The sequence below is a fragment of the Amphibalanus amphitrite genome, unplaced genomic scaffold, assembly GCF_019059575.1.
Source record: "Amphibalanus amphitrite isolate SeventyFive unplaced genomic scaffold, NRLGWU_Aamphi_draft 000402F_arrow, whole genome shotgun sequence".
Classification (NCBI taxonomy): Eukaryota; Metazoa; Arthropoda; class Thecostraca; order Balanomorpha; family Balanidae; genus Amphibalanus; species Amphibalanus amphitrite.
Window position 1 is genome coordinate 236,735 of NW_024881896.1, and position 7,548 is coordinate 244,282.

The following is a 7,548-nucleotide window of genomic DNA, read 5'->3' on the forward strand; positions in this document are numbered from 1 at the left end:
TCTTCGATTCAGGGGCGTCGCCGACGGGGGGGTCGCGGGGGTCGCGACCCCCCCACTCGTTAGAACCGGGGGGTCGACCCCCCCCCCCACTTTTGGCGATGCTGAGTATACTTTTTTTGAGCCATCATGTCAGTGAAGTTGGCGTCAGCAATATCAACAAATGAAACGTCAGATTCAGAATCGCTTCAAGAGCTCCCTAGTCCGGAGTCCCTATTGCTTATGTGTCAATAAGCTGTGGGCGTGTAACATCAGCATGACAATATTTTAAAGTAGCCACTATTCTAGTTCCTTTTTATCTCTCAAATGAGCGAGCGCGCCAAAACTGACCCAAGTGTTCGTCTGATTGTCAAAATAATGGTTGCAGTCGATTCGTCGGATGACGTATCAGTAACTACGAGGTACCTAACTAGCCTCAGCCCTGACTACCCTCGGACCTGCCTGCATAGGGGGAATGGGGTCAGATGGTGGATCCCTCTCGGGCTTTCCCAATAAGACGCGCAAAAAGGAGCCTATTGCAACGAAACTTCCAGTGACCTCGAGTTAACCCTCGCCCGCACATGGGGGGGTGGTTGCCACCCCCCCCCCCCCCCAGGTAGTCTTTCTGCTCTGCACTCAACATTTTTAGAGCTAGAAGGCTGATTTTTCGTATAGCTGCTCCTCTATCCTTTCTTGATGTTCACTGAAAATTTCAAGTTTCTGTGATTTTTGGTTTCGGAGATATGACCTTGTTTTTCAGGTCATGTCATGACCCAAATGGCCAATTCTCAACATCTTGCGCTTGCCATGGGCCTTGTGAGCTTTTGGCACCCTGATTTCGGCCGTTTTTGCCAGTCTTACCTCCCACCTATCATGGAACATGTTGTTCGACGATGTACAGGGGTCAAGGTCAGGGTCAAGGTCAACCTAGGTCACCTAAGATAATTGCGTTTTAGGCAAGCTGAATTTACTTTTTGTGAAGTTTTTTGACTGCATTTTTGGTAAAAGCTTCTCAGATCATGATTTCATGTAATATGGACCCAAAAACAATCGGTGCACACATCAGTATACACACAGACACACACAGACATACAAACACATATAATTGACCTTGACCTAACTTGACCTGAAATGACCTCAGCAGCAAAATTCTGGTCGGGTAGTGTGACAAAGAGGTTCTAGCTGGCTTGGCACCAGAAAACAGCATCGTCATCGGTATTTGATAAGCAGCGCACTTGATATCCAACGGTGACCCAAAACAGCAACATTTTTTAGTTTGACCTGACCTGGAAGGTCAATGACTGACCTGAGAAGATAAAACTGGGTATCATTGGATTCGTCTCTTCCCAAAGAATCTTTTTGGTCTTTACTGCTAAGCTCTATCTCCAACAGGAACGAAATGGCGCGGGGGGGGTGGCAACCACCCCCCCCCCCATGTGCGTTCTAGGATGGGAAAATGGCATGTGCGGGCGAGGGTTAATGAATTTTACACCTACTCTAAAAATTTATTGGCCCTGATTCGAATATGGATGACCTTGGTTCACTTTTTGGGTTTTATTTGCTTCCACTTACAAGTGAAATTTTTGGAGCTGATTTCGAGTTTAGCGCCCGTTTGGACATTTTTTTGGACAAGAAGACGTTTGGACAAGAAGTAGTTTTGATTAATATTGGTTATGTAACATGTTACGAAGCTATCGTTGGTGGTTGTCACCCACTCTAGATGGCCGGCAGGAAGCCTGCTGGTCGACCTGACCTGACCCGACCCGATCTACCCCAAATGCATGGAGCCATCATTTTTGTTCAAAACTAACATCGAACTCGTACTTGGGACCCCGATAACAGCTACGGCTCACGAAGTTCTAGCACCGTTCCATGCTTCTATCCTCAGGATACTGAAATCCTTCTCCTCCACGCCGCAACCCCCTCCGGGCTGGACAGGCAACTTTATCTCATGCGGGCTGCTCCCTTGGAGCGGCACCGCTGCTCCCGAGGGAGCGCACCCCGTAGCCGGGTGCAGTGAGTACCTTGGGGCTTGGTGGCCTGCCCTCTGGGCGGGCTCAGCCCCGGTGACTCACTAGGGTGCCTGCCCAGACCAATGTCTCCCCCTATATCCTATCATCCTTCCGGCTCTGAAATGGTCTCAGTGGACCGAAAGGGCCTAACCCAACAAAACAAACAAACAAAAGTTCTAGCAGGCCAGATTTTTTCTTCTTTTGGGCGTTGACCTAAGTTGACCCGGCCAAGACCTTGAAATTGGGCATCATCGGCTTTCTCTCTGCACGGGCAGCATCCTCGCTTTTCCGCGAAGTTCTACCTCGATCAGGGGCCGAAAGCATACCTTAGTGTTACGTTGGTAATCGTTTTACCTTAGCGACCCGTAAAACACGAATGAGAGCTACAGCGACACAGAAAGCGTATTCGATAGCTTTTTTAAAGCTCTTTCGCCAACTTCGCCTCAGATATGACTTCGAGTCTATGGCTTGTGTACCACAGAGGCCAAACAGCTAAACGGACGGATTTTGCCGAAACATTTGTTCTGTAACAACCTATGATTCAGTGAATGTGTATGATATTAAAATGTTATCACCATCGTCTTTGTTTCGTCGAAACACGTCGCATGGCTTACGATTTGAACTTAAAAACTTTACTAGAAAAGTTGACATCAGGTAAAAGTCATGTTCTGACCGGAAAAGAACCTGCTGCATATGGATCGATCTGTGTTGTTGAGCTGAACACACTCGTGCTGTCATTGCTCTACAGCGTCTCCATCAAAAAGTTGTCGAAAATGTGTTAGAGACCTTTGATGACCTAATGACTGACCATTCCAGTCACCACTGGTCATTAGCTGCACCTTGTCTCTAAAATGAGCAAGGTGCCATGGCTACAAAAGTATCTAGCGCTTTTAGCAAATTCGTTCAAAGCAGAGGGCATTCGTGCTTTTTCCCATATCTTATCATGATTGGTGAGGTCGGTCACATACTTAACCTGACTTCACTTCTCAGATGTAAAATCCCAGATTCATGAACTGTTGGCACTTATAATCCCATTCATTACACCAAATTTCAGGTTTATAGGAGATAATCTATAGGAATGAAAAGATTGCAGTTTTTAGAGGCATTAAAACTGAACTTTACATGATATTGTGACCTGACCTCAAGTGACCTGTGCTTGATTTTTATGCATGATGCAAAAGTGATGTACAATAAAATATACCGCTGCTTTCGTGGCGCTGCGCGCCGACGTTTTTCTCAACACACGAAAAAACCGGGAGTATGGCTAAAAACACCCCTACCCATCAAGACGAAGACCGGAAACCCGACCCCCCCACTCAAAAATCCGTGGCGACGCCCCTGCTTCGATTGCCGCTAGGTGATCTCATTTGATCTCATGACTCTCATTCGCGCTTTTGGTTTGAAGACTTCTGCCTACAAGGAAACCGGAAAATTAACTCGATTCAACACGCCAGTAGCGGCGGAACACCTTCAACTTTTGGTCCCATTATTTCCATGCAACGTCCAAAGGGCTAATGTTAAAATGCCAAAATAAAGGGGGCACGGTGCCCCGGTGCCCCCCCCCCCCCCCGTTTCGCCGCCTATGCAACACGCCCGCTTATTTTCTGTCCAGCAGCATTCAAGATGGTGAATTGTGATGTACCTAAACCTCCGTTCCAGTTCGCTTTAATTATGCGACCATTAGAATTTTCGGTTTTCATAACCTCCTTGCACTTCAATAAATGTTACTGAATGCTCAACTCTATTGTTTACTGTCCCCTATCGAGAAAATCGGCGGGAAAAACGAAACGTGCGCACGTGCGCAGCAAGGCGCAGCTTCCGGTCTTTCCAGCTGCCAGCAAGTTTCCGGTCCGGCAGTTTCCGGTGGCAATTCCCGTGTGTCGGTCGCGGCCGCCGTCGGGTCGTATATTTGCGGCTTTCTACGTTTGCACGGTATATGACGTTTGTCTGGGCCACGGCTGCTCAGAGATCATGTCAATGTGTGTGTTTTGTTTTTGTTTTGGTACCGTGATATGCGAGTGAAAGAAGAAGGAAGTGAAATCAAAATGGTGGCATTTCGCAGTGGTTCAGGGAGGTGTGCCAACATACCTCAACCTACCAGACCCCAGCGAAGGAAGCGACGTCAAAGGACAAAGTTTACGTTTTGAGTTGGGTGGTGGTGATTTTGTGAGTGTTGGTGTCGCGAGTGTCGCTGCCAAGGCCATCTATCGAGTCGTTGCTGCCCTGCGGTGAGGATCAATGAAAGGTGAATCGTCAGTGGTCGACGGCCAGGAATGAAAGGATCGACGGACGCCACATCAACATCTTCTCAACTGTTACGAGGGAAGTGGCTCCAACTTTGGAGCTCAGAAGGTCAGTCCCGATCCCACGTCAGTCCTCTAGCGGGCACGTCTCAGTCTTAGACTCTGGATATGAGGTCACCTCATTCATTGTTCCTCGTTCTGGTTCCTGCTGGGCCTGCCGGGGCGCGTTAGTTAGCCGGTCATCAGCTGATTGTCGTCAGGTGACCTCGGTGACCTCGAGCTTAACCTGCGCCGGGCCGGGGGGGGGGGGTTGGGTATCGGCCCCCTGCGGTTTTTCGCAGATATATGAACACCCCCCTGCGGGTTTTCGCAGATATCTCAAAAACGGCGGCGCTCCGCGCCGCCGTTTTTGGCACACCTGTTCGTGCATCTTTTCCGCACATGTTGTGAAAATTTCAGACTGAGACCCAGGTCCCCTTAGGTCAGGTCACCAGGTCACGCCCAGACTGCAAAGTATGGCACGCAGGTCGACGAGGCGCACCGGCCCAAGTTCAAAATCCGCACCAACCCTTCAAACTGAGCCGGAAAATCCGCACCAAAGTGGGCTGAGAGCCGAAAAATCCGCACCGAACCGACAGGCAATTATAATGCAAGGGACTTCATTCATCTCACCATAATTACTTCCCCTCCAAGTTCAGTTTCACGAGAAACGCTCGCCACGGGACCGCGCCGAGCACTTGTACCGGAAGTTTGAAACAGAGCAAATAGACGGACGTCGGTGAAAACAGGGCGCCGGAAGGCATATTGGGTCACGTGACATTCGGAACTTCTCCCTCTCTGTGGGCCTTCTACATGCTAAATGTCACGTGTGAATTTGACGATCCTTGATAAAGTCGCCCCAACAAACTTTCGTATGAGTAAAACTAATGATGACATTCCAAAGTAGCGTGCTGATTGGCAATTCAAACCAGCTGCTCGCAAATGTGACATACCAGTCACCACCGCAACAGTCTTCGTTCTAATGACGTCGTCATCACATTAATTTCCGAGGCGAGAATGGATTTGTTCTGCCGCAATTGTTAGTTCGTAGAGTAAATTTAAAACCTTTCTCCGTCACCGTGCGTCACCGTAGCTGGCACGCATTTGTAGGGCTTTCCAAAGAACAGTCAACAAGGGAACCCGGCCGGGTAAGAAGACCAAGCGAAGTCCGCACCGCATCAAGGTCCAAGCCAAATCCGCACCGCACCAGGCAAAATCCGCACCGCACCACTCCAAAATCCGCACCAGCCGAGCAAGCCCGCACCGACGAGATCTCGTCGAAATTGCCATACTTTGCAGTCTGGGGTCACGCCAAGTGAGCTCACCTCAGAAAAAAATAAGAATGCTCGTCATAGCTACACCGACTGATCGATTGCCTTGAAACTTTCAGCGATTGATAAGAGCAACATATAAAATGTATATCTCGGAATTTTGATATCGGTGACCTAAAGTCAGTTCAATTTTGCGGCCTCTCCAATCCCCATTATAATGCAATTGGAGAAAATTGAAAAGCGTCTGTTTTGCACGAACGCTATTCTAAACACTCAATTATCGAGATGTTGGTTAAATTAAAACACTGAATCGGAAAATGGCAACTGTGACCCCTCGTTATGTCCCGCAAGGTCATCTCAGGTCACGAACAGAATCTAACAGTTTTTCGCTAATAACTTCTGATAGAGGCGTGCTAGAGCGCTGAAAACGCCTTAGATGTGTTCGGCTCGACGTTGCGGATCGACTGATATGCAACATGACCTTTTCCGGTCAGGTCATGACCTTGACCTGAGGTCAAATTTTCAAGTTGACCTTTCAAGGTCAAATTTTAGTTCATCCGACGCGTCTCGACGAGAGGAACACGATGCTGGCAAAAGTAATGTCGTGGCTCTTTTGAGTCAAAAGTTATTGACGAAAAAAAAACTTTTTTCGTAAAAACGGCTATTTTTGAGTTTTTGCCCTCTGCAACGGTTAACTCAGATTTGACTGCAGGTCAACGGTTAACCGTTGACCCGAGGTCAAATCTGAGAACAATACTCAGAAAGGTCTGTAAAAGGGCTATCGGATGCGCTTTTCCGCGGCACTGTAGCTCTATCGGTTCCCGAGATAGCCGTCGGCAGTTCCCGAAATGTTGAAATAGTCAACATTTTACCTTTGGTGAATGGTGACCTCTGGACCTCTGGTGACCTGACCTTTGACCTGACCCAAAAAATGACCGAAGTGTTTTCGTCCTTGTTTTGGACGTTCTTTCAATTGCCGCTTACCGCGTGTCGCTACGTGGCCCAGGAGCCGAGTTAGAAAGGGGGGGGGGTGTTTAGACCCCCCGGCCCGGCGCGGAATCTCGGAGCACCGGCCCGGCGGGGGTTAACGCTCTCGCCCTCTTATACGACCTTGCTCTCGCCTACTGTAGCCAGCACATCACCGTCATCGTGTTGCTCTGAGCATAAGCAGTCGCTGATCGCCGAAGCGATCGAGACGAAAACGCTACCATTCGATTCGCCGTATGCTTTTTCATGGCGTAAGGAAACGCCGTTATGTTGACCTCTCGAGGTCACAAAGGTTTCTTGAGGTCACCATATTTGAAAAAAATGATGGCATTGCATGATACAGGAAATCGAATAGAGGCTTGTTCGTCCCGATAGACTTGGCAGTTGCTGATTCATGGAATGCCTGCGAATAATGGGATATACGTACTTAAGCGAAAACATAAGATACCTAGGCATAGTATAGTTGACCTTTCAAGGTCACCAAGGCCACCTGGGGCAATGCAGGCGCAACTATCGGAAACGGCCTTGTGTGATATTGTATACGGCACTGTAGAATAATTGTGGGTTTCGTCTCGATCCAATAGATGGTCCCAAGAGGAGAAAAATTGGACTGACCTCTCAAGCCTTCTTAAAGGCCGAACCGCCGAAGGGCATCATATTTTCGTCGGAACGGCTCATGAAATTGTAACGTGCTGGTGGTCCGAGTTTTCCGTGGTGTTCTGGGGGGGGGGGGGGGTGTAACTGTTCTCACGCCCCCCCCCCCCCGTGTAACTCGGCCACGTACGTGGCCTTAGTGACGTCGTGACGTGACTGACGGTCACGTCAACTGGCCGTCTTTCCGGTACTCGTTTCCTGGCCAGTAGGTACTCTTGGAGTCTGGGCCACATAGCGACACGCGGTAAGCGGCAATCGAAAGAGCGTAAAAAATAATGACGGAAACATCAAACACTTCAGTCATTTTTAGGTCAGGTCAAAGCAAAGGTCAAATTTTGTCTTTCAACAGTTTTCGAAGCACCGGCG